The sequence below is a fragment of the Podarcis liolepis genome, assembly GCF_965112155.1.
Source record: "Podarcis liolepis genome assembly, chromosome: 1".
Lineage (NCBI taxonomy): Eukaryota > Metazoa > Chordata > Lepidosauria > Squamata > Lacertidae > Podarcis > Podarcis liolepis.
In genome coordinates, this window is record NC_139554.1 from 39450546 (window position 1) to 39475981 (window position 25436).

Below are 25436 nucleotides of genomic sequence, written 5' to 3' on the forward strand. Positions count from 1 at the left end.
GTGAGAGGGTAAATGTGTGAATATGCAAACCACCAGTGTCCAGGACAATTAATCTACCCAGGGCAGTGTCGATCTCTACTGAGAACAGACCAGTATCAGGGGCTGGATTTGGAGGCACTCTTCATCTTGTCCGGGGGTCAGCAGCCCTTTTCAGCCTGCGGCCTATCTTCTCTTGGGGGCAATTCGAAGGGGATTGGTTGCCAATGGTGGGTGAGGTCAGTCAGAGGTTAATAATAATAAAAAAGAGGGCAGGACAATGGATGTGACTCTTAGGTTTGTACAGTAGGCTGCATTCCAGCCATGGAAAAGACAGAGGTTCCTACACACACACCTCCCCATCCTCCACCCAGATGAACAAGAGCCTTTCTCCAGCCAAGGACACATGCCAGCCAGGCAAAAGAACTTGAAGAGGGTGTGGGATTAGGGTCAGTGGAGAGTGTGGCCAGGGAAAGAGGCATATCCTGTGGAGCATCTCAAGGGCCACACAGAGCAGTCTGAGGTTCCCTACTACTCCTCTAGAGGAAAGTTTCTTTCGCTGATGGAAGGATGGGGTCTGACAGTGGAAGATTGATGTGTGGTGTCACTCCCAACTAAGGGATGGAAGGGGGAAATGGATTCGTTTAAGGCTGAATCTCTCAAATGTCCATGTTTCGCAAGCAAACAGGAAGCAAAACAGACAACCTTTGAAATTTGCACTTATCTGAATTTTAGGATTTAGTCCTCCAAGCAATATTTACAAAAAAAGACCATGTATGTTCATACAAATGACTATATTAGTCAAAATAGCATACGAAAATGCATTATATTATGATAAATTGTATGCAAAAATGTGCACATTAGTCAAAACTACATGCCGAAATATGTTGATTAGACTGCAGTGTTTCCCAAACTTTTTTGGGCAACGGCACACCTGTCTACTGAAAAAAAATCTCGCGGTACACCACCATTAAAGCCCCGCCCCATGACGTCAGCGCGCAGCATCACGCCGGGAGGGACGCACGAAAGTGAAAGTTTTTTCCCTCCCCCCTCAGTCCCTCGCTCGGAATTCAGCTCGTTTGGGGCATCGCTCCGGCTGCTCCCTCTCCCGCCGCGCAGGAGCGATGCCTCTCTCTGGCTCTCCCTCCGCGCAGGCTGAGGGAGGGAGGGAGGTGCGCGTGTGACCCGTCTCTGCTGGGAGACCAAACCCAGCGAGGCAGAGTCGCGCGGAGGCGCCCAGGCAGCGCTGCCGGCTGCGAGGAGGAGCGCCAGGCAGCAGCAGGAGGCGCGGCCTCTCCTCGCCGCCGCCGCCCCGCCTCTCGCCGCCCGACTCGCCCGCCTCCCTCCAGGCATCTCGCGGCACACCAGCCGATGTCTCACGGCACACTCGTGTGCCGCGGAACACCGGTTGGGAAACACTGGATTAGAGAAATTTGAACTAAAATGCTGGGTTCTCATGAGGAACCCTTTAAAAAAAATTCACAAATTGCCGCAGAGGTGTAGAGAACATAATATTGGAAATATGAGACACTGGGAGAAACGGAGCTAACATATTCTTCCATCCTTTCTCCCAACTCTGTTTGCACAGGCACTTGTATAAAACTCTATACAAGCTCATCTTTTATACATTACACCAGGGGGACACAACCTGCGACTCTCCAGATGTTCTGGACAACAACTCCCATCAGCCCCAGCTAGCATAGCCAGTGATCAGGGATGGTGGGAGGTGTAGTCCAACAACATCTGGAGGGCCACAGGTTGTGCACCCCTGCACTATATCTTGCCTCTGTTTTATTTAATTTTTTCTTAGTCAAGGGCCATGGCTCAGTGCTAGAGCACATTCTTTGCATTCCAAAGGTCCCAGATTCAATTTCTATCTGGTAGGACTGGTGTTGCGTACCTTTCAACTGGAGAAGCTTCTGGTCGGAAATCCTGAAGAGCCACTGTCAGTCAATGTAGACAACACTGAGCTAGGTGGTACCGACACACATCTTACATACAGTTGCAGTTCCTGTTGAGACCCAGTAAGATAAGCAACAACCCCTCTCAAATATTGTTGAGATGCTTCTCCCACCTCAAGATAGCAGGATTCAATTGGGCCCTGTTTTCATAGTTCAGTGATGTTTTCAGGAAGCATGGCTGGAAGATGGATTTTGGCACAGTCTTAATTTTTGCTTAATTTCTCAACCTCTTTTTTTCTGTCTTATACATTATCATATCCATAACTGGTCATTTGTTGTAGCTCTTTCACTCATAATTATAACACCACAGAAACATAAATAAAGTATGTTCTGTATTGCTTACCCCACAAATTTAATGCCTAGCCATTTTAAAGTTGAATACTACTTGCAGCCTCAGGAATGCTGAGAATTGAAATCATTGGTTAAAATCAGTGCAGTGAAAAATGTTGATTTATTTCCTGACAATATTGACAAATAACTGTTAACAGATCTGTAGGGCTGTGTTGTTATATTATGAAAACTCAAAACTCCTGCATAAGTTTGAATGTGTGTGCGTGTGTTCTCATCCTCCCTATGAGGCGGTTTACAGCAGTAATCATAATTCTCAGATTGAAAAGATGTGATTCTTTTCGGTAACCGCGTATGAAAGCACCAAATTGTCAACTGGACTGAAATGTGTAATTGAAAGTTAAAACATTTCCCAAACTTTTCACGCTTTTCAAAACTCTGTGTGAGTGATGAAAATAAACTTTGTGGGGTTCTGATCTTTGATGTGGCAAGGGAGATGTACAAAAATGTCAAGCGAAATAAATGGAGCCTTATTCTACCAAGAGTGAAATGGTTGCAGGTGCTTTGTCAGCATGGGATTAAAACATTCATAAAGAAGTTAGTATGGAAAAAATGGTTTATTGGTAACAAGTTATGCTTGGGGATTAAGAGGTTACATTACAACAGGGCAGTCTTTCAGCACAAGACAGAGAAATAGTTGTGTGTGGGAGTTGCAATTAAAAAATATGTGCGTACACCTAGAATTTACAGGCATCTTGGGTGTCCAGCAGTGAGCTGGGCTTATGGTCTTCAGCGCGCAATGGCTTTGGGCCAATAATGTGAAATCCCACGAAAGCTGCATGTGTGCGCATGCATTGTCTATAACTACTTAGGCCTTCCTTTCTCTTGAAATACTTTCCAAGTGCCATATTCCATAAATACTAAATGTGTGCCCACCCTTCAATACCTTTCCCATAGATTTGCCAGCATGTTGCCATTGCAAAAGAATTTAGGGTGCAATATTGATCCATGGCGGGGGAGCAGGTGATCGAAGCAAGATGGTAATGCAAAATCAGCATTGTCGTCATGTTCATTGACTTGCCATTTCTCTACAAGTTTGTTGTTTGTAACATATCAAAATGAGTAGTGATTATAATCCAAAACATATAATCATATATCAAAGTTACAGTTAAATATCAATAACATAATATCAATAAATCAATTGTTGGCATCCATCTGCCTTGGGAGACAACGGAAGAGTGCATCTTTGGAGGTAAAGTCAAACTGTTGGAGAGTTACAGCGCCTGCTCTCGTGGAAGGACACAATGATCTTGTGGAGCTTAGGTGGGCGTCCTATCTTGTTGAGCAGTGTGAACAGTCAGTGTGATGTAGAGCCAGTGTGGTGTAGTGGTTAAGAAAGGTGGACTCGTAATCTGGTGAAGCGGGTTCGCATCCCCACTCCTCCACATGCAGCTGCTGGGTGACCTTGGGCTAGTCACACTTCTTTTAAGTCTCTCAGCCCCACTCACCTCACAGAGTGTTTGTTGTGGGGGAGGAGGGGAAAGGAGATTGTTAGCCACTTTGAGACTCCTTGGGGTAATGATAAAGCGGCATATCAAATCCAAACTCTTCTTCTTCTTCTTTTTCGGCTGACAAGGTCAAATGCTTTCATCAGATCTATAAGGGTCATGTACAAGGGGTGTCTCTGCTTTTGGCATTTCTCCTGAAGGTGGCACAGTGAGAAAATCATGTCAACTGTTGACCTCTGAGCTCTAAAGCCGCATTGCAACTCAGGATAACCCTGTAAGCAAGTGACTGTAATCTGTTGAGAATTACATAGGTGAGGGCTTTCCCCATCGTACTCCGCAGGGCTAGGGAAAGTCTATGGTAGTCATTTCATGGTGGGCACCTTTGTTCTTGTAAATGGTCAAAATGCCGGAGTCGTGTATGTCTTGTGGCATGGATCCTTTTCCCCAGCACTGCAAGAGGAGGTCATGGAAGTGCATCATCATGAGAGAAGAGTTGGCACTTGCTTCTAGCACTAGCACTTTGGATGGGGTTCTGTCCTGTCCTGAGGCTTCCTCACATGCCTGAGAGTTTATGCTGTTCCTCACCTTGTCGAGCTCTTCCAAGACAGGCAGAGTATGAATGCTGTCCATTGCTGTGACAAATACCATGTTTTACAGTTCTTGACAGTGCTCTGCCCATTGCTTTATCTGCTTACTGCAATCTCTCTAGACAAGGTTTTCAGTGGTGCAGTTTTCCTGAGTTTTGGTTCAAAAGCAATTGGTTTTCAGATGCATACTGACCCTGACAGAGAAGCATCAATAGTCTTATCCCCAAAGTTTATCTAAACCTACTTTAAAGTTACCCATGTTGCTGGCCATCACTGCATCTTGTGATATTGAAGGAATGGGTTTCTGTGCAGTCAGTTTAAAACTGACTCGAAGCTCCCCCCCCCTTTTCTTCTTAGCATTTCTAAAATGCATAAACTTGAGCTCTTGAGCCAAAACACAGCTGTATAAACAATTGCTCAGAGCCCTCTCCTTTATCAGTTTGTGACGGCAAGGATAATCTTGACTGTACCAGTAGAACAGAGAAGACACATCTGTGCCTTATCTTACGTCCTGACCACAAAGACGCACAGACCCAGTCTGGGAACAGCGCCAGAGTGTCTTCTCAGAGATGGTGACCTCTTGCTCCAAGATAAGAGTAGGAACAGGAAGATCCTTTTATGGTCAAAAGTACAGGAAGGAATACCCTTTTATGGTTAAGAATATGAGAGCAGACACATATGTGATGTCAACCTGCGTACATAGGCTGACGTGGTTGGATTCCTGGGGAAGGAGGGAGAGGGTGCCTGGAGGATATATATACTGCATGAAACTTCTCATTTCTTTGGACTTGCTGTGGACTGACCACACAAGTGCCTTCTGCTATCCGGAGAGCAGAATAAACTCTTTCTTTGAACCAACCTCTGTGTCATTTGACTTCCTTCCTCCCGTCTGGGAGCAACGCAGACCCAATCGGTGAACTCCAATAAGGCTACAATATTGAATTCGTTTAACTATGCATTGTGTGAAGAAGTGCTTGCTTTTGTCTGTCCTGAATCTTCCAGTACTCAGCTTCAATGGTTGACACCAAGTTCTAGTACTATGAGAGAAGTCTTCGCTATTCACTGTCTCCACTGCACACATATTTTCAGACACCTCTGTCATGTCTCCCCTGAGTTGCTCTGAAGGTGAACAGGATTGACATCATATATTCTGATAATTATTATGCAAGAAACACTTTTCAGATTAATTTCATTGGATCGCGCCTGATGCTAAAGAAAACCGGTTGAATTGTGTTTATACCAGGACAAAGAAGCAAGAGCAAATCCACCTCTGAAAATCTAAAGGCCAGCAGTTAATTCAGATTCAATATTGACCCCAAGGGAGAGGTTTGAAAAACACAAAAGCTGACTCAATAGTTTGGGACTTTTAGATGGTCTTAAAAAGATATGGAGATGTGAGAGGTAAGTCTGCCATTACAGCTTGTCATTGTGAGGCTGGCTACCTGTGTGATCCCATTGAATTAAAAGCAATTTACTCCTAGGTAAGTTTGGCCAAGATTGCAGTCTTAGCTGGTTCTAATAAAGGTAGAAACGAACAGATACATATTACCTGCACATCCTGGGATAGCCAAGATAAGCCCTGAGTCTGCTGATCTTCAAAAGCATTAATCTGTCTAATGTAAAATGAAAAGTTCCCTTGTGAGAAGATCCACATTCCTATTTAAATGAGCACCATCCCCCCCCCAGACACTATTTTTAATGATTCTCCAAAGCAACCTTCCTTTTTAGGGTCTCCATATGTACTTCATTGCAATGTGATGCCACTTTTAAAGTATATGGCGCATCAGGGCCCTATTGGTGGGCTGAAAAAGGTATCCACAAATTTGCCACTTGCCTTGTTATTTATGTTTCCTTTTTTAAAAGGAGGGGAGGGAAGCAAAAAAGCAAAGCACTTGTAGTGTTTAGGTCATCTTTACCTCATGCTCCTTAGCACTAGCAGAAAAAGCAAAACAATAGCAACATCCTCACACATAGCGCATTTATAAAAGACAGTTTCCGCAGAAGTCTTAAATCTTTGATGAAATTCAGCCAAATTGGCTTTGTATAGGATAACCATATTAATTAGCTGGCTTAGTCATGTTAATATGGTAATTCTAGCAATATTTCACCCTAGTCATCATTAGATTAAGCCTCCTTCATCTTCTAGTTAACTTGCAATTATGGTCTTTAATATCTGACATTCGCTTGGATTTTGGTCAATCCATACAATGCCAATATTTAATGATAAGGTCCCTGGGTTAATCAGCTGGAAAATATTCCCAGAAGTTCCAACTAATCAAATTTGCTCTTGCAATTCAGTGAGTATATTGCCATGTTAAGTTTCAGAACAGATGTCTGAGGCAGGAGAGGCTTCCTTACAGCAGAACTCAAATCTCACCCTCTTGCTCCGTAATGACATAGGTTATTAAAACACACTATTTTGGTGCTGGTGGTGGTGACCTAATTAAGGCACTCAATCAAAAAGAATCAAAGCACACACACCACATCCCCTGCCTTCTATGAGTGTTTTCAAATCGAAACATAACACTGATGAAAGCACAGCATGAAGGATGGCTAAAAAGTATGATCTCAGCTGAGAAATTGGCCCTAAGCACTTGTTAATGAAGGCAAATAGGATTTTGCACGCCAACATATAAACTTAGCAAGTGTAGATTCTATTTGATTGCCATTTTCAGCAAGGTAAAGCAGACTGATATAATTATCAGCCTGGTATTATTGTCTCGTGCTTTTGCTAATCCTTTTTGCGGCGTAGGAGGCCTGGGAATTAGCGCATGGGCTGTTGCTATCACTGCAACCCGTAGCTGACAGTTTTGCCGTTATACAGACTCCCCAACTGTGCTTGAGAAGAAAACCCTGGATCAGAAAGAAAGAGCAAAGTGCCATCTGATAGTTCAGGCAGGGTGAAAGCAAACACAGATGAGAATCCATCTTGAATTTTTGCACCCACATTACAGGTTGGCTGTGTGCATGGAAGACTTGTATGATGGTGGTAGATGCAAACCACATGTTTAAAGCAGATTCAATGTACATCTAAAGCTCAGGACTTCCTCCAAAGACTCCCAAGGACTACAGTTTCCCCCTCACAGAGCTACAAGTCCCAGCACCCTTAACAAACTACAGGGAAGTTTTACAGTAAATGGTGGATGCACGGTTATATCCACACTACATGAAAATTCAGGGGAAAGATGCCAAATGTAATGCATTTTGGGATGTCAGGGCAAAGTTTGCCCATCCCCATATGGGCAAGGAGGAACTGTGATGCCATTACAACCTGCCAGCAGAAACATCTATTAAATGTGTCTCACATGAAAAAAGCTTGAATTGTAAAGCCTTGAAACACAAGTGATGTCACACACACAAATGACTGTGCTAAGATATTGCCCATTTCAGATTCAACAGTTGGAAATGTAAGCATAGATTACAGAAAAATAACCTCATCCCTTCCATTGTACATCTGTAAACAGTTATGTAAGCTGCTGCATTTAAACTAGAGGATATAGGTCACAACTGAACTTTGTTGTCTAGTTTAATATAATCTTTTAAAATCTGAGAACTTTTAAGCATTATAAGATTCCTCCTTTTGTTTTTCAGTGCAAACCTTCTATACAAAATTAATTCTGTTTGGAAAATGGATGAAACACTCATCATTAGTAAAATAAACCTCAGAAGAGACAAACTTGTAAATGCACTGTAGCTTAAAAACCATATTGCTGCTGGTTCTTGAAAAGGACTCTTATAAGATCTGAGGCCTATTAAAAACAGAAATGTTTGACATCTGTTGGTGCATTGCATGAATGCAAGACAGAGATATATTAATACCATATGCGAAGGAATATGATTCAAAAATTCTAGCTTTGCTGGTATTTCCCAAAATAGATTGCCATGCTTCTTGAATAAATAAAATCAAAGATAAATATATACATTTTTAAATACACATTGAAAAATCAAGGTTTTTTCTTTTAAAAAATGCAACAACATATGTAATGTGCTATAAAAATGGTTTCTGTGTGTAAAAAAATAGAGAGGAAAAATAGAAAGCTGAGCCAAAAAGCAACATGTGATGAAAGAGCTATTAAACTGCAATGAAGTTCTTACACAAATAAAGGGAAGGTAACTTTAAAATAAAGGCTTTTATATCCGTAAATATTGATTTGAATTTCTGCATCTCTTATCTATAGAGCTTCATCTGCAAGTAGTTGATGGACTATGGTAACTTTATACACCTTTACTCCTGTTTTTTTCCTGAATAATTACAATGTAGCTTCTGAAAATAGAAAGGTTCTCTTCAGATACTTTGCAGACCTTGAGATCCTACTGGATCAGTCCAGTGGCCCATCTAGTCCAGAATCCTGTTCTCACAGGGACCACGCAGATGCCTCAGCAAAGCCCACAAGCAGGACCTGAGGGAAACAGCACTCTCACTACCCACAATTCCCAGCAACATGTTCTGGGCCTAGGGCTGGCCACTCGGCCTGTCCATGAGGCAGACTGAGGCAGCCGCCTCAGGCAGCAAAATCCAAGAGGGCGGCTACATCATGGTCACCACCACCAATGCAGAAGTGAAAAGAGGCTGCAGCAGCGGCTACTAGCAAGATCTTGCGAGAGCCAGCAAAATCTTGTGGCATCTCCCCAGAAGCTGCTGCCTCTTCTTCCTGCTTCTATGGAGGCATCATGGGCACCCCACCCACCACCAGAGAAGTGAAAAGAAGTGGCTTCAGCTGCAGCTTCCAGGTTCTGATAAGATCTTGCAGGGCTCTCGTGAGATCTCGCTGGAACCTGGAAGCTACCACCACAGCCAGACAATTTCCGGGAGGCAGCAGTTGGGGATCAACAACAGGGGTAGCTCCTTCCCATTGTGCTTCAGGCAGTGAAATGGGATGCGCCAACCCTGTATGTCTCGCCTCTGACAGTGGAGGTATATTCCTAGCTTGAAGCCAACAATAGCCTTACTCTCCACGAATGCGTTTAATCCTCTCTTGAAGTGAGCTAAATTGGTGGCCATCACTACTTCCCATGGGAGTGAATTATTTTTGTCTCTTCTGAATCTTCAACATTAATCTTCATTGGATGACCTTGAGTTCTAGACTTCTGAGTGGCCCAGGAATGCCTGGACAAGTAAGTCTTTAGTAACCAGTGAAATACCAGCACATGTCTCACCTGCTGGATTTCTCAGGTGAACCATTCCACAGAATGGATAGGTGGGCTTTTTTGAGCAAGACCCCACTGCGTACAACCTTCAATAATCTGTGTTGAATAGCTGATTCAGTCACAGCTGGCATAATTATTTCAGGGCACCACCCAACAATCATGTAAAAGCAACTGGAAAGGATGGCCACCCTATGTCAGCAATGGAAAGCACTAGAACCGGTCCTTTTCATGAAAAACTCATCGAGAAAAATATAGACCTTTAACTGGAACAAGAGAAATGGAGTGGCATGGGTGGTTGAGAGCAGAGTGGAATGGAGGAGAATGAGTACAGTGGTACCTCGGGTTACAGACGCTTCAGGTTACAGACACTTCAGGTTACAGACTCCGTTAACCCAGAAATAGTACCTCGGGTTAAGATTTTACCTCAGGATGAGAACAGAAATCGCACAGCAGCAGCGGGAGAGCCCATTAGCTAAAGTGGTACCTCAGGTTAAGAACAGTTTCAGGTTAAGAACAGACCTCCAGTATGAATTAAGTTTTTAACTCGAGGTACCACTGTAGTGGCTTCCTATCACAGTAATCTTGGTACATGTTTAAAATAGTCATTGACATGTACAAAAATAATCCCAAGAGCACCGGATTTTATAGAGCGGTGGGTTTTAACTCTGAGGGACTGAATAACTGGACTGTAAATTTTGTTTTCAGAAGCGAGTCGTAACTAAAGTCTTGCCTAATTAAGAGCTAAGGCTGGGAAGTTTTAATTATGGTAATTGATTTTGCAGTTTGATTTCTTTCTAGTGAAAGGGAATGGTTAAAAAGCATTAAAAGCCACTACTGTCGCCGTGTACTTCCTCCAACTGGAAGTAATAGGCTTATGCATTTAACTAGCACTGTAGGGGGACATCTTCAACCAACCAGCAGACATAACTCCAGTGGGCCATGGTATATGGAGAGCTGCAGCACACAGAGGCTCACTTACTTGCTTTGGACAAGTCAGCATTCACAAGAAATCTGCTGTTCACTTGCCCATCATCATCCCCAAGGGGCAGGAAATTCAGGCAACCAAGGCAGCTTCCCCTAAGACAGAAGAGGCCTACTGAGCCTCTGAGCCTCCCAACGACTTGTGAAGTGGGCCATGGTGAGCGATTTCTATCTGCGTTATTATGTTAGGCACAAGGGGAAGTTCAGCCATGAGTTTCTCGAGTTCGAGTTCTGCCCTGACGGGAAACTGAGAAAGGAAACAACAGCAATTATAAAAATGATGTCATGATCAGAAAAGAAGCCTACGTACACAAAAGTGTGATGGAAAAGCTAAAGAGGATAATTGATGGCAGTCAAAACAGGAAAGAAGATGATGCATTATGGCCGCCTCCTGACAGAGTTGGCCGGCAGGAGCTTGAAATTGTAATTGGTGATGAACACATCTCTTTTGCCACCTCAAAAATTTGTTCTCTTATTGATGTACCGGTAAATCAGTCCAAGGATCCAGAAGGTCTAAGACCTCAAGTGTCTCGTCTTCCTTCTCATTGGAAGCCACCCAGAGTGGCGGGGTACAAATAAATTATTATTATTATTATTATTATTATTATTATTATTATTACACTTCAAGATTAAGCCAATTTAAATTGTATGGATTTAAATTTGTACTGTAAAGTTTCTTTCGGTGGGGTCACTTTCCATATCTGTCATTGGTTTTATGTGTGTCAGATTTTTTACAGAGTGAATTTAATAAATGCTTTAAAAAAAACCCCACCATACTTGTAAAGTGAAGACACTGCAGGGGATTGCGAGGGTTGAACTACATCACCTGATGATCTCTGAAAGGAATGGTACACTGGCATTTCTTCCCAGGGATCACAGGGATTCTAGTTTAACCCTCCATGTCCCTAGCAGAGAAAGATGCTGGTTGTGTCTCCAGTCTTGAAATTAGTTCTTTTTCTCCCCCAGGAGGAGGTAGTAATCAGAGCTGAAATGCTAAAAACGTAAAGATAGGGTTGCCATATTCCAAAAAGTGAAAATCTGGACAGAAAAGTTGTTGAATTTTTTTTCAGTTTTGGCCAAAGTTGCAAAGAAATTGAGCTATTTCTGAGGAAAATTGGCAAAAACGACACTGTGAACATGGTATGCTATACATTTGGATTTTCCAGGACATTTAGCCGATTTCCGTCCGGACACTGCTTGCAACTACAGTATTCCGTATATGTCCAGGAAATTCTGGCCTATGGCAACCCTAAACTCAAAACAACAATAAGTTCTTCAAATATATTAATGTTTAATATATAAATGAACATGTACCGTCCGGGACAGATGCAGTCTTTCTGCACAGTTCTGTAACATAATGGATACTGGGGGTCTGTAGCTGCTGTTTTCTCTCCACACTGCTCACTATGCAGTATTTCCACAGATGTAAATATAAACACAGCATCAACCTCTATCTCACAGTCTTTAAGAAAATTCATGACTGCCTTAGTAATGTATTGTGTCACATCCAGAATGGGATTGACAGATGTGACTCACAATTTGGCAAAGTACATTATGTTCATGTCAACTGTATACTGCAAAGTCTGTCCATTAACAACAAATGTGTGTTCTAAGCACTATGGGTGCCCTAAAATATGATGATGATGATGATGATGATGATGATGATGATGATTAGAAATCTGTTCTGTACTAATGTAACTACCTCACAAGAGTTGAGTTTCTTCTTGGGACCTCTACCTTGCTCTCTGGTTGCTTACCTTGAGGTTGTTTGCTAATATTCTCAAGATGCCACACTCTTGTTCAGCAAACCACCTTTTAATAATCAAGTTTCTAGTTCTCATGGTGACCTTAAGACTATCTCATTTTTTTTCTTTGTAGCGCATTCTGCCTTGCCTAAAACATTATCAAATGATTTGAGAACCTCTATTGTGGATGAATTACACAGAATTTAAAATTTGCATAAGAAACAAAATTGTATTTGGTTTCTATTATAGGTATTTGCATATGGCCTCTCACTCCCCCACCCCTACCCCCATTTATGGGCAGATAAATTTTACTGAATTTCTCCAGGGAGAAGACAGCTTTCTCCGGGATCGGGCTCACCATTACCACTGGCAGGAGCACAGCTTCTTCCTTTTCCCCCGCTGTCTTCTTTGTTGGTGCTGCCACTGCAAGTGTTTTTCACCCTCTACACTGCCCCAGGCCTAGCAACAGAGCTCAGTGATAGAGCCTGTGCCTCACATGTGGAAGGTCCCAAATTCAATCTCCGGGGAGGGCTGGGAGAGAGCCCTGCCTGAAACCCCAGAAAGTTCCTGCCAGTCAGTGTAGCCAATAGTAAGGTAAATGGACTGGTGGTCTCATTCAGTGTAAGGCAGTTTCCAGTGTTCCTATTATTCCATGGCAGTAGGAAGGGGGGATAGAAGCTGCCACAAAAATATGGAGGAAAAATCTTAGGTGAAAATTCTGTGACGTTGTTTTCATTTTCTGTTGGAGCAAGGCAAAGTGTAGGGAGAAACTCAGAACTTTTCTCAAAAAGATTATTTCTGCTCAGCTCTGCTTTTTGCCTTGGTCATAGAAACAAGATTCCCAACTCCTCATTTTATGATGGGGTGCTACACAACTGCAAATGTAAATTTCAAACCTTGACAATATGCTTAATCCTCAGGTGATATGCACTACATTTTAATAGCTTTTTAGTGAGTTCTGGAACGCCCAGTTAAAACTGGAAGTGTTTTTATATAACACTCACAGTTAACATTAGCAGTGTGGGTGAACATATGGCTTTCTGATGTTTGTAGACATTATGGAAAGTCACACTTTCTTCAAACATATTTTACTTCTTTTAAAAAAATTTAAAAATTGGTATGCTTGAACCTCATACATATTTTGATGCTACCTTAATTATGCTCTCTCCAGAGAATAAAAATCTCTGAAATGATTCCTTTCTTTATTAGAATGAAAAGGAATTCGTGATAAAGCATTTATATGAACAGAAAGCACCCAGGACATGATAATGCAGTATCACTGAAATCTCCTTGGACTGAGGGGGGAAATGCAAAGTTCAAAATCTAAATCATTGTTATGTGCTAGATTGAACCAATACACCTGCCTCTTACAAGTACCATTTAACCTGTGCTCAGATACTTTCTCACCTCTTTTCAAACAGACCTAAAACCATCCCACTTCTCTTTAACAACTCTGGCCTTGTATGAAATTGGGGGTCTCTCTCTCTCTCTCTCTCTCTCTCTCTCTCTCTCTCTCTCTTACACTCTTACACACACACACACACACACACACACACACACACACACACACACCATGCTCCTCTACCTACACATGCCCTGTGCCACCCCCAAATCTATTCTAGAGTTTCCCCCAGAACAGATATAGGGTGGCACAGGGAGACAAGAGCATTAGATCCTTCCATTGTAGAAAGAGAAATCCTTGCACTGGTGAATCTATCTACTTGGCGCTATGTTGAAAAGATGAAACAGAGCTTGTTGCAACTCCAGAATTGCTGAAGCTTGTTAGAAATGCTTGTGGGTTGAGGAAGAGCCTTTCCACCCAGTACCTAAGAGCTTTGCTTGCTACTTCGTAGAATGGAAGCAAGTTGAAAGTGGAGCCTGGTTGGCTTGGGTTGCAATAAGATGCCTCCCTTCTACAACTCAGATGTGGCCTGTGGTTTGCCCAACTTTCATTCATTTCTATATACATTCCCAGCAGAAGCCTACTACTCATGGCATGGTGCTGGATGCTAATAATTGACTTCTTTGAATGATCTATGGATGGTTTTGAGTTCCTGCCAAAGATAATACATCTATTGAAGCCGGGGAGGGGAGGGAGGAGTGAGCTTGATGGGAAGAGTATCCTCATTTCCCATAAATGACGGATCAATCCATTATATTTGTGATAATCAATGCCATGGATCCTATTCATGTCAAGGTAGGGTGGGGGGAACTTGGTGAAGAAGCAAATCATTATTAATTCATTCATTGCAATAGCATTCATCATGATGAGCTAATGTGATATTAATGTGGCTGTAATATGTTCTTCCATTGGAATTTCACTGTAATATCAGAATTAACTAATGTACCATTGTTTTAAAGAGTGACTAAATTGATAAATAACACTGAAAGCTTTTTAAATGGGGCTAGACATGACTCTACCTACTCGTAGCTGGACTGCGAGATGAAAGGAGCCCATTTACCTCCCACCCCTTTACTTGTGGGTATGCTAAACTGCAGTTTTGCAACGTTCATGAGTTATTGCCCCACCGAAACAGCCAATCAGCTCGCCGTAGAGCGCAGCTCTGTTCCAGGAAATATTGATATGGTATATTATCACTTCTGGGAATGGAATAATAAGCTACGATGATGCCTTCTATTGTCTGCTGCAGTCTGGAGAGTCCAGCACACACTCAGACCACTCAGCATCCTCAGACTTGTTGCCCATGGGAGATATACAAAAATGACTTCTGAAAGGAGAAGCAGGACTAAAAGCTCCTTCAAAATAGGTGGTGTCTTTGTTTGTTTGTAAGGCATCAAATTTCACGCTAATGCCCCTTTCTATGAATTTCATTTTTCCGGCCCCAATTACGATGCTGTGAGAGGGCTTGCGGTCGGAGGCAGTGGGAGGGGACACGTGCGGAAACTTGTGCATAGGTCTTTGGATAACAAACATTTTAAAATATTTACTTCTTTGAGGGAAATGCTAGCGGGATGAGAGCATTTTGCAGGTCACACTGACGTATTGCAGATATTAATGTTGTGCAGCGCGAAGCAATTTGATGCATAAAAACTGACTCCCTTTTGAATAAAAATTGTCCAGGCCCATAATTGTGATTCAAAGCTTTACTGACCAGAACTTCTTCAAAAACAGGTACAAAACAATCCATGATGCATCTGGAAGGTTGTATAAAGGACATCCTATGCCATTTTAAAATGTGGGGTTTTTTGGAGTGGTGGTATAGGGTTGTTGTTTTTATTTTGATTATATATTTGTGGTTTTATATTTTGATTTTGTTCTGTGAACCGCCCTGAGACCTTCGGGTATAGGGCGGTATATAAATTCAAGAAATAAATAAAGCATATGCACACTAAAGCAAATGTTCTTCCTCTTAAATATATAATATAAATATGATCAGAGCAAAAATCAAAACTCTGTTTTCCCCAAAGCCTGCATTAGCCTGCATCCAGCCTAAGGATATGCAGCTCCTGGAGAGACTTCATTATCACATCCTTTTGTTCCCCGTGGCATCCAGAGAAAGATTGGGCAACTCCCTTCAAGACAGAGATTTGTAGCTGCATACCCTCACGTGATCTAAAGTTAAACACCATGTGAAAGCTAGCAGAGAACAACAGTTAATTATCAGCCCAGCTAGAGTTCAGAGAGCTCTCTTCTAGTTTAGTATATTCAAATGGCATTTTCCAATGTTAAACCCTTCAGCAATATACAATAGAGGCATTCCATTTCAGTGTGCAACTAAACAATTAAACTTAACATGATGTTCAACATGGATAAACTCCTGCACCCAGTTGATCACACTACATGAACAGAAAAATGGGAAATCTAATGGACAGATCCTAGGAATTACTGGGCCACTACTTATGATGAGATCTTCCAACAGCAGCAAAATAGCAGCACAAGGCATGCCAGCATTGCATGTGCATGCTAGTATTGAAGGTGGGAGAGAAAGTGGGAAGATAAATCCAGGGGATCCTGGAAAAGAGACAATAGCTTATTTCAAATATTAGAATGGTTGTCACATAGACTTGTTACATAGCAGGGGCGGGCAACCTTTCTCAACCCGAGGGGCACATCCCTTCTGGGTAGCCTTTTGAAGGCCATGTGCCATTGGTGGAGTGGGGAGCCAGAGGAATAATTGAGCCAGAAAGTCAAGTTTTATGTTTAGGCTGGTTTCTGTACATACTCACACACTCCTCTCTATCTTCCATCCAGGCAATCAAAGGAATCATCAGAGTTTAAGGATACACAATAGCTAGGCAAAAACTCTCAACATGCAAAGCAAGGCCAGTGAGGGGTGTTGCATGGGGATGATTCTAAACCACAGATAGAGAGGCCTACATGTGGCCCTTGGCTTGAGGTCGTTTCCTGCCTCCCTCTCAGGAAGGTTGGACCTATAAACCTGACTGTAACAATTGCTCAACAGTGGAACAGATCACCTCAGAAGGTGCAGGCACCTCTTCATTAGAGGTTGTTAAGCAGAGGTGGGATGGCCTATCCTGGGGTGCTGTAGTAGAGGGTTTCCTGTGCCAGCAGGTAGTTGGACCAGATAATCCTTGAAGTCCCTTAGAATTCTATGAATTTTTGATACAACAACTTTGTTGGAACAGATCTGGCATGGTCAAGACACATGATGCTTATAATCTATGACAACAAAGTAGCTAAAAATTTCAATGTAAAAATTTACAAGCAGCGGTTGCAAAAGAGCTGGTTCTGACTATTTCTCTGCAGCTCACCTTAGCCACCCAGCCACCTGCCTCAATCTCTGTCTTCCTCTTCTACTTGCCTTCATCTCACCCTCCAATGCTGCTGCTCAGCAGTTCTCAGAAGTCTGTCATCACGCTGCAGGTTGCAGCACTACTTATTGGCTGCAAACGGTTGCATGACGACAGCCTTATCTTTTATTATACCTTAAGATAGCCTGGCTGCACAGTTAAACAACTTGTTAACATTTTGGTAAACAGTTTAATAACTAGAGAATGCACTTTGATTGCAAAACATTCAAAGAATAAACATATACAAATAGTCAAAAAAATGACTTCTGAGCGTGAAAATTACCCATAATAATTGACAATGGGAAAGTAAGAATTATAATGGGAGACAATTTTGGACAATTGGAACCATATAAAAACATAAGAAAGAGTTTACCAATAAATGTTGAATGGTGTACATATTGTGGAAATGTGGAGAACTGGAGACTGGGAAATGAGAAAAGCAGAGATATTGAAATTGCTATACAGTGGTACCTCGGTTTAAGAACTTAATTCATTCTGGAGGTCTGTTCTTAACCTGAAACTGTTCTTAACCTGAAGCACCACTTTAGCTAATGGGACCTCCTACTGCCGCTGTGCTGCTGCTGCACAATTTCTGTTCTCATCTTGAAGCAAAGTTCTTAACCCGAGGTAATATTTCTGGGTTAGCGGAGTCTGTAACCTGAAGCGTATGTAACCTGAAGCATATGTAACCTGAGGTACCACTGTATTTCCCCGTTCCTGTTCCTGGATCTCCTTAGCATTCTAGTTTGAGGAACATGGGGCTGGATCTAGTTCCTCCACCTCCCAAATGTTGTGTATCAAAGATAGCATAGGAGATTTTTGAGCCAGTCTCAGGTACAACAGCAGGGACATGCATACAGCCCAGAATACTGAATGAACATATTCCAAGCCTGGAAGCCATGAATGCACTAAACCCTTCATGCACACAGGTCCCAATCTTGTTAGGAATGTGTTGAATGCCTCATACTTGCTGGGCTGACATGTATATCTTTAAAGAGCCATCACACTTATTCTCTTGCTGCTACTATTACAAATTAACACCATATCCAGAATCTCTTACAGACTGGATGGCCAACTGTCATGGATGCTTTAGCTGAGACTCCTGCATTGCAGAAGCTTGGGCTACATGATCCTTGGGTCCCTTCCAACTCAATTCTATGATTCTATGAATGTGCAGGAAGGCTAGATTTGACCTTGATATTGGCTTTCTCCTGCTGTTTGAAACATGTCACTTGCAACAGTAATGTACATAATACACATAAAAAACCTTTCAAACCTCTTTCACGACTGTACAAGTTTGTACCTTATATTCATTGGGGGTAGGGTGGAGGGCAATGCCTTAAAATTATGTGCAACCAATATATAAATTATATACAATTACTTGCAAACTAAGACTACCTCAAGACCTTCTTCTTTTTACATTTGCAATTTTGTGTATGATGCTAGTCTGTACCTGGAAAAATGTATTGATAAAATTCAAATTTTAAAAAACCCAGTTTCAGAGTAAAATATATGCTGTTAACATAACAATTCTCACCTGCACTTTATGGTGCAACATCTCTCCAAAGAATCCATTGTTCTGTTTATTCCATCATTCCCTTTCTGGCTGAGGTTTATTCCAAAATATTTGCAGGCTTCTTTGCAATGGGTGTTTACATCCTTCCCTTATTCTGTACATTGACTCATGCAGCAATCCTATTCCCACTTACCTGGGAGTAAGTTCCATAAGTAAGTTACCATAATTAGATGAAGATGGTTGGGATGAGTGGAGCCACATCACACTGAATAAGTGTTCTTTGGTGTGGTGTGGGGTTAAAAGATGTGCAGTGAGTGGTGTCAGCCATAGCATACGGTCTCCCATATGCCCTGTTTCCTGGCACCACCACTTCTGCATCAACTGCCAATGGTAGTCATCTGGGAGCAGCACCCCAAGCTGTGGAGCATTGGACTTGGGCCCCAAAGACCAGCCCTAACCAAGCCACTGCTCACTGGTACAATTTGCACTTGTAATTATGCTGCTGTGTCTTGCTCACACATACACAGCTGGGCCAGGGCAAAATTCTTTCCCAATGCCTGATGTGCTACAAACTTTCAGACAAAAACCTGGTACAAGGTACTAAGCCAAACCAGAGGTGGATTTAGAGCAGGCCAGCTTTTCCGCACTGGCACCAAGCCGAAGTGAGCGGTGCAGGGCGTCACTGTCAGTTTGCATTTCTTAGTACAGAAAGTATTGATCTGATGTGTAGAGATCTTTCCTATTCTTCAAGAGGGTTCTGGAAGCTTCTCTGCGTGAAAGAAACAAGCAGAAGGTTCATGATGTTTGGGTTATATCTTCAGAGAAGCTGATTACAGCTGGTTTCAACTGGTTTTGTTATCTCTTTCAGTCAAGGTCATGCTGATTATAAAAATAGGCCAGAAGGAGCCTGGGTTTCATTTTCTCTATCTCTTTTCCTTCTGGTGTGGTGTTCTGTACATAGCATGCTATAGTGTTAAGGTTTAGATTTATTATAAGGTATTGTCAGTTTAATTTAAGTCTGCTGCAACTGGATTTCTTATGGACAGTGCCAATCCTAAATGTATTGGATTTGTGACCATTATGCTCCTTTGCCTTCAGTAGCAGTAAAGCTCTTCTGGATGAAATACAATTGCCTCTGGTCTATTTTTGGAAATCTGCAATGTGTTTAAATTTTTACTCTGCTAACTATACATCTGTGTTCTGCTCTGGATCAATATTGAGTAGAATTTCCATGACAGTCACAACTATGACATGGTGCACATAGAGACTGGAAGGCAAGAGGTTGAAGGCAGTACAGAACTCTGACCTCACACAGAGCGCCACTGAAGCACTAAAGTAAACCGGTGGCCAAACCATGACTACGTATTAGTACATAGGCTCTTGGAGAGGAACCTGTGGCTGCGTCTATCCTCCCTTGTTGTTCTGTTCTGCTATGCTGTGATAAACCATAGTTTGCCTTAGCAAACTCATATGAACCCCAGACTTTTGGTTTAGGTCTCCCCAGACTAATCACAAGCTGCAACCTCAGTGATACACTAAGACAAACTATGCCTTAGTTTAGTGAAATGCAGCAGCCAAGCAACCACAGAGCCGTGAAGTGGCTGCAATCCCATTTCCCAGAACTTACATACTCATGTGTTCGTGCTAAGCCATGGTTTGGTTTATCTTGATGCGCAAACCAGACCGGTGGGACGCAATGGGAGAAGCAAGCATTCTGATAGCCCTTGTTTCGTTTAAGCCAGAGGCATTAATCTTTTCACATTAAATAGATTAACTCCCTTCTTTTCTTGCAGCGCCAGAGCACACAACATCTCAGATAATAATAAATACTATGCAACAATGACGGCAGCGTTGATAATTTGTTTAACTACACAGGCAGACTATTTAGTAAAAAATATAGATTTTAGCCTGAAAAACTGCAGTCAGAATCTGCAGCTGGTTTGCCGTTGTAAATCATAGGCATCTCGTATCTTAACGATGCCTTGAATTTTCTCTGCAAATGGATTGGGACTTTGCTGTATATTATATTTTATATTCTCTTTAAGGAGCCATGCAAGAATGTAGCATTCCTGAAAGCACTCAGTAAACTTCCAGATCTCTTGGTGATACCCAGAAACACAGGCTTTGTGTTTGGCATTGTTTTTGTTTTAAGAAATGGAAAAATAATTATAAAGCATATTGTGCTAATAAATCAAAAAAGGCGCTTGAAATAATCTCATAAAATGTTATGGTTTAAATAATGCCCTTCATCAGTATTCTTTGTTTAACATTTTATGTTTATTGATAAATGAAGATGCATTTAAATAATTCAAACAAAACATTAGCTGCAAGCAAGGAATTAATAATTGATAGGACTGGAAGGGGTTTTTTCACTTGGGAAATAGATAATATTAGCTTAATGTGGGGCTGCAGGAACAGAGGAAATGTAATGGATCTGCCTTTTTTAAAGTGATGATGGTTATTGTGGTCTAAAAGTTGCTACAAAGGCAAAAGCGGGACAGCTCTGTAGCTGCAATAGATTTCACTCATAGGAGCTGACAGTGCAAATTGTGGTTTGATGGACCAGATTTATACATGGGAGGAGATCTAATGAACTTGGCGTATTCTAAAGGGGAAAAAATAAACACCATTAAACTGAAATCTGTTCATTTTAAAGAGCAAAAAATATCCCATAGGGCTATGGAGCATTCAAAAATTTGGATTTTTTTAAAAAATGTATCTTATCTATTTTATGCATTTTTCCATTTATTACTATTTTTTAATTAAAGAAATAGAAAGAAGGCAGTAAAGCAGAGGGTGGAAGATTATTTAAATCAGGGATAACGAATGTGGTGCCCTCCAGATGTTGTTGGACTACGACTCCCATCAGCTCCATCCAGCAAGGCCAATGATCAGGGATGATGGGAGCTGTAGTCCAAAAACACCCAGAGGATACCCCGTTGACTACCCTTGGTTTAAATATTTTGCTTTCAAAATGTACGGAGTGATCCTATCCTCAAGTTGCAATGCTAGGCAGAATGAGAGATTGCTCCTAACCCTAAGGGGTTGTACAATGGCAATATCCTTGCAGGGGCAGGAAGCTAGTGCTGGTTTCATACTTATGTGGGTTAGTCTCTGCCAGCACAAGGCAAGGCTGGGCAAATGTGAGGGCCTGGCAAGACAGGATGGGAAATGAGTAGGATTCCTATGCTCATTCATGAATTGGTACTGTCCTGATAAAACCGTTTTCTGTGGTGGCTCTCCATCTGTGGAATGCTCTGTTGGTAAGCAGATGGAAGACCAATCCTTGCTCAACTCAGATGTTTCCATGATGTGGAAAGCAGTCAGTAGATTCTTCACAACAGGGTTGACAGTCGGCATCTTAGGTCTGGCTTGACACCGGAAGACTAACAAGTATATGTGTGGGTGTGTGGGTGTGCATGCGTGTACGCAAGGAGACATCCCATCATCTCAGCAGCCTCCTAATTCCTCCACACCAATTACAGCTGGTGTTACCTAGCAGCGTATACACAATGCAGACTGGCGAAGGAGAGATTGATCAAATGATGTTCTGGGACAATAACCACCAGGCAGCAGTAATCGTGTGTGTGTGTGTCCAGATATGATGAAGGCACTGTGCAAAATAGAGGGCATCTTATGGAGCCATATGCCAGTTACATTGACTCACAATCATACATATGCATTTCCCACCATCCCTTTTCCCTAGTCAGAGATTGTACCGGGTCATCTTGTACTCAAAGCATATGCTTTTCCACTGAGCCACAGATCCCCATAAGATATCTTTGGTACTAGGCAGCTTTCTTCCACAAGAAAGACCCAAGATAGAAGCTTTATAGCTGTTCCATGCAGGGGGCAATCCCAGTCACGGAGATGTAGAACAGTGGAACAGTAGAGAGAAAAGAGAGTAGAGGGATGAACATTTTCAGAGTGATGGACTCACCATTCCATTGGTTTATATATGAGACCTAGGTCAATGGTAGAACAGGTTGCTGGACTAGGGCCCACGTTCACACCGTACACTTAAAGCACCATGATACCATTTTAAGCAGTCACTGTTTCCCCCAGAGAATTATGGGAGCTGTAGTCTGCTAAGGGAGTTCCAATTCCCCTCACAAAGCTAGATTTCCCAGAGTTCCCTGTGAAGAAGGATTGATGATTAAACCAGAAATGTGAATGTGGCCTAGACGGGTCTTACCCAACTGAGCTCTTTCGCTATTCTTACGGTCTCTATTACCTGCTCTTCATGGAATCACACTTCACGAGGCACAATACAGGCAGATTGGAAGCTGGATTGAGCAACATGAGTGAAGAAAGCAGCTTTGTTTTCCAGCCGCACCAGCACTCGACATGACATTTTAGAGAGACTTGTCTGCCTTGACAGTAGGCACATATGCCTGCTATTTTGTTTTAAAATACTTGTAGTGCTTTTAATAACACCATTACAGCTGTTCACTAAATGATGCCTCAAGACAGAGGCACTGCAATGAAAAGAGAGTCTCAGCAAGGGAACGTTTCTGCCTGTATCTCTTTTGGTTGCCAAGAAGCATAGACGGAACATATGGTCACTTTGTAAAGGTGAGTTGAACATGCAAAAAGAAAACCGGAAAAAAAAACCACCAAGCAGCAATTGCAGCCAATATTTGTCAGCTTGAAATTCCCCTTTTCAAAGCATAATTTAGTTTAATGTGACCCTTGTTAATTTGAGTTATAGTTTTATTAATATACAGAACAGCCCCGTTCTGTGACTGGGAAAACAATTTTAAAAATAAATGCCTAGAATGATGTGCTGCCAATTCCTGCCCTCCCCCAAACACATACTCCCCCCAATTTGTCTGGAACTATCATTTAAAAATTAATGTTTAATTTTGTAGCAGAAGAAGAATCGAACACTATTAACAGCTAGTTTGTGTGGACAGGAGAAGTTATAAGTTAGACTAAAAATCCCACTGTTGATGTGTCTATGCATGTCTCTGCTTGATTTATCTGTTTATTGATCTGCCTCGGAAGAGCCTTTCCCCCAAGGGAACAGGCAGGGCAGCATCAGCAGAGAGGGGATCTCTATGGTTAGTTTTTCTGGAGCTCACCAAGAAAGGCTAAGGGCTGGGTCAGAGAGGAAAGGAAAGGTTACAAGCAAGGAGGGGGAAGTTGGACTGCAAAGGAATTGAAGATACCATGCCAACCCATTTTTGTAAGATGTGTGGTTTCTGGTAAAATAGATGGGTTTGTAGCCAGCCCAGTTCCTACTGTTAAGGATAATACAGGAGGCTGCTAACTGCTAAAACCATCTTAAAACCATCTTTATTTTCAAACTACAGATGGGATACCATTGCAGCTGCTACTCCTTTTGTTTTGCATATTGTTGTACTTGTTCCCTCCAGCATGTACAGGGTGCAATTTGGTAATTTTAGACTCTGGACTTAGGCAGCAATCCTAACTCCGGTTTCCTGAGAGTAAGCTCAGGTTAGGACATGGTTAGGACTGCACTGTGAATGGTCTTACAGGTGACAAGGGAAGGGCACTTTAGATGCCAATATGTTTTACTTTATTAACTTCAAAATGTGATCCTGCATTTGAGACCCCTCCTGCTTAGTCTTCTGGGTTGAACCCAAATGCCTATCCAGATAGTACTACAAGACATCCATGGACCAGATATTTAACTTTATCTAGCCCCATGTCGTAGGCTAACTTTGACAGGTGGGTGGACAATCCACTTGTCAATCACATGGTTGACACCATGTGATTGACAAGTGGATTGTCCACCCACCTGTCAAAGTTAGCCTACGACATGGGGCTAGATAAAGTTAAATATCTGGTCCATGGATGTCTTGGATATTGCAGGATTGACAGGTGCAGCGCTGTTTGATGCAGTGTACCCCTCTCCCCTTGAAGCAGACAGTGGGATTGTAAGCCCCCAAAAGCCTGTATTGTGCATGTTCTTTTTACCTTGCTTGTCTACTGCTTGCTTAAATGAGAAGGTTTTGATATCACCAGTGATGCAAGCTGATGTGGATGGTTGGATGAAAATAGCATCACAGGGAAATTGGACCACCTGGCAGGCCAAGAATTGCCCATGGGCCTGAGGTTCCCAAACCCTCAGGTTTGAATCAACTGGGTTTGGTTTGGCTTGATATTTTTTATTATTATTTTTTGCCTAGGTGATTGTCAGTTAGCACTTTCTGCACTTCAAAAGCAAAGTGTAACAGCAGGGAAAGGCTTGCTATTATTAGCATGCTTGGTTTTTAAGGAAAGCCTGTTATTCGTCTTGCTTTTAGATTTTTTTTTTATCAACAATTCTTTCTTCAGACAAACAGCAACTGGAACAGAAGTTTTTTTGTGTGCAGAAAACCATATGAAAAAAATACTGACACGATTTCTCACAATTAATGAAAGAACAAGAGAATATTTGCTGCAGAAGGCTTGTTGTTTTTGTCCTATGATGATAGATTTGCTTCAGGAAAACTCATTACACTTTGATGCATGTGTCACTTTATGAGTGAAGCTCAGAGCTATGGGAGTACCATGTGTGTGTCATATAATGTAACCACTTTTATTGGATAGGTAAGTAGGTAATAGCTAAAAGCCTCATAAATCAGTTAAATGTTCCCTCAATTTATAGAGAATATTTGATCTAAGGACATTACTGTCTGGTGGGCAACTGAGAGAAAGAGAGGCCATGAAAAGTGACGGAGATGGATATTCTGGATAATTGTTTGTATTAAGATTGTCTGTGCCAGAATCATCACTGACTTGAACCTTCTTTATAACCCAGGCTGCAAAACAATGGAGGAAAGTCAGCTTAAGTGGTGCAAAACCAGCCCTTCGGCTTAGCAGGGCTTATGCATTAGGCTGCCTGCAATTTCCTCCTGTGCAAAGGGCTTCTACATTCATTGGCAAGGTGAGTTTTAAGGGGTGAAAAAGAAAGTGCATATTGGCATATCAGACCTTTTGACTTC

General features: G+C 42.0%; 1 long non-coding RNA gene and 1 pseudogene across 2 annotated transcripts in view; both read left to right on the forward strand.

Annotated features, from left to right (window-relative positions):
- Nucleotides 1-25436, forward strand: part of LOC310710619 — a 433355-nt gene that overhangs the window by 52879 nt on the left and 355040 nt on the right. The gene's annotated exons all lie outside the window — the stretch shown is intronic.
- Nucleotides 10604-25436, forward strand: part of LOC310710897 (protein mago nashi homolog) — a 76832-nt pseudogene continuing 61999 nt past the window's right edge. The window contains exon 1 of the transcript in view: nucleotides 10604-11018. The product of the transcript in view is annotated as a protein mago nashi homolog (transcript). The remainder of the gene's footprint in view (nucleotides 11019-25436) is intronic.